We start from the raw sequence: 2500 nt of genomic DNA, 5'->3' as shown, positions 1-2500 counted from the left end.
CCCTTTCATTTCTCCCTCAAGCGAAACGCTGCACAGATGTCTCGTGGAACACACCATCACACTCCAGCCAGCTACACTATACAGGAAGTGAGTCAGAGCTGGAGAATATTAATGAGGTGCTTGACTGAAGGGTGGTGGACTTTGAAACTACTGGTGGGTGGTGGATGGGGTGCCTGAGGCCTGGTACTGACCTGCGTAGGAGGGCCGAGGGCCGAGGGGGGTGGGGGTGGGGGTGGTGAGGGGTTGCGGACCTAGGGTGGGGGGGGGGGGTTGATGGAGGGGTGGTTGGGTGGGTGCAGGGGCGAGCAGGAGGGTCATAACCTTACAGGGCGAACTCCAGACATCTTTACCAGGATTGGCCCGCGGAACATCAGGAAGCACAGAAAGTCGGAAATGCAGAGCATGCAATCCTCCAAACCGGTGCCGAGCCCTCGCCCCAACTGTCCACCCACTCGGAGACCAAACCTGTGTACATCCGCATGCGTGTATTAATCACTGCACAAGCCCGTAGCTCGGGGCTGCGCTGCACAGTTAAGACTCGCCCCGAAGAAACGGCGTGGGTGGGGGGGGTGGGGGGGGGGAGGATGCAGAGTGACACTGAGTGACACAACGTAAGGTTCCCTGCTCTTAACCCTCCACCACCCGTGACCCCTCGGTCAACCCCCCTCCACCCTCCACGGTGTGGGCGGAGAACTGCTAGGGCGAGGGGTGGAGTCGCTCAGACCTTTATGACTAATCGCCAACGATCGTTTCAACCCCTCCAGCGTAAACTTGTAGACAGAGAAAGAAAGAAAGCGCCATATCTATGCTAAAAAAAAAAAAAAATCATCTCGTGATCGGATCCCGCAAACCATCAACACGTCATAACAGGATGACCGTTAAAAACGCTGGGCGGCGCGTTCAAAAGTAAAGACGGGGAAAGAAAACAAGAAAGAAAACGAGAGGCAAGGTAGAACAGTCGAGGTGTGCAGGTTTCTGGTAACGCACGTGTTCAGAGTGTGTGTGTGTGTGTGTGTGTGTGTGTGTGTATATATATTTGCAGACAGCAAACTGGAGAGTTTGTGAATCCTGGGTGTTCCTTAACAGGAAAACATATAGCTGTGCATGTCTGTTTGTGTGCGTGAGTGTATGTATGTGTCTGTATGTGTGCGTGAGTGTGAGTGTATGTTTGTGTCTGTATGTGTGCGTGAGTGTGAATGTATGTTTGTGTCTGTTTGTGTGCGTGAGTGTGAATGTATGTTTGTGTCTGTATGTGTGCGTGAGTGTGAGTGTATGTATGTGTCTGTATTGGTATGTGTGTGTGAGTGTATGTATGTGTCTGTATTTGTGTGTGGTTGTGCGTGTGAGTGTGAGTATGTGTCTGTTTGTGTCTGTATGTGTGCATGAGGGTGAGTGTATGTATGTGCCTGTATGTGTGCGTGAGTGTGAGTATGTATGTGTGGGTGTAAGAGAGAGAGAGAGAGAGAGAGATAGAGACACCTCAAAACGAAAAAGTGGAGCCCAGTTGCTGTTTCTGAAGAACTTTGGCCAACGAGTCCTGACACGCATGGACACAAACCCTCCCGCACACAAACACGGCCTCAGTAATAATGCGAGTGCTTTTGAGGGGCGGGGTGAGAAGGCTCGTTCCTTGAACCCTCGTCTCTCCTCCCCCATGGGACAGAGGTGGGGCGGAGGGTGGGTGCGTCTCTTCTCTCACTCTCACTATGACGGGTCTTGGGGAATTCACCCTCATGCACAAACACACACACAAACACACATACATACATACACACACTCTGCAGAATCATATTCGTCGTCACAATCTTACTGCACTTAGGACTAACACCCACAGGACCTGCCACACCATCAGTATACTGAATACATCAAATTTGCCACACACACACACACACACACACACACACACTCTCTTTCACATGCACATTCCGAGAAACTGCGATTCTCCCATTATCAATCTAATGTCCATCTGTCTGTGTGTGTGTGTGTGTGTGTGTGTGTGTGTGTGTGTGTGTGTTTATGTTGGGGGTTGGTGCTACCTGCCACCCTGCAGTCTCAACACACAGTACCTGACTGCAGCCGTGTGTGGTTTGTGACGTGACCACACAGGCCTGGGCTGAGGTGTCTCCAGTGTGTCTCCTGTGTTTAAACCAACACCACCACCACCACCACCAATGGCTCTCACCTGGCCTCCATGCACCCCCTCCAAGCTCCCACACCACTCTGGCTTGAGCCAGGCTCAGCTCCTCAAATCAGGACTGGGCAGGTGTTAACACATGGGCTCTTATCTGACCATTACTGGGGGGTCAGGGGTAAAGGGGTCCACACAAGAGTTACAGATGTAAGAAGACCAACGCTGTGCTTTTTTAAGCATACTTACAGATGGGGAGTAGTCATGCAAATTGAAAGGAAACGGATAGAGTGGGGATTTCATACTCCACTGCAACCCAGGAACACTTTCCCTGGAAGTTCACACCACAGGATGTAGAGGCGGTAACTAGTA

General features: G+C 51.5%; 1 protein-coding gene across 1 annotated transcript in view; it reads right to left on the bottom strand.

Moving 5' to 3' along the window:
- Positions 1-2500, bottom strand: part of atg5 (ATG5 autophagy related 5 homolog) — an 18597-nt gene that overhangs the window by 2186 nt on the left and 13911 nt on the right. The window lies entirely within an intron of this gene.

The sequence above is a fragment of the Sprattus sprattus genome, assembly GCF_963457725.1.
Source record: "Sprattus sprattus genome assembly, chromosome: 19".
In the NCBI taxonomy this organism is placed as follows: domain Eukaryota; kingdom Metazoa; phylum Chordata; class Actinopteri; order Clupeiformes; family Clupeidae; genus Sprattus; species Sprattus sprattus.
Note: the sequence above shows the minus strand (reverse complement) of the source record. Positions and strands in the feature narration are given on the sequence as shown.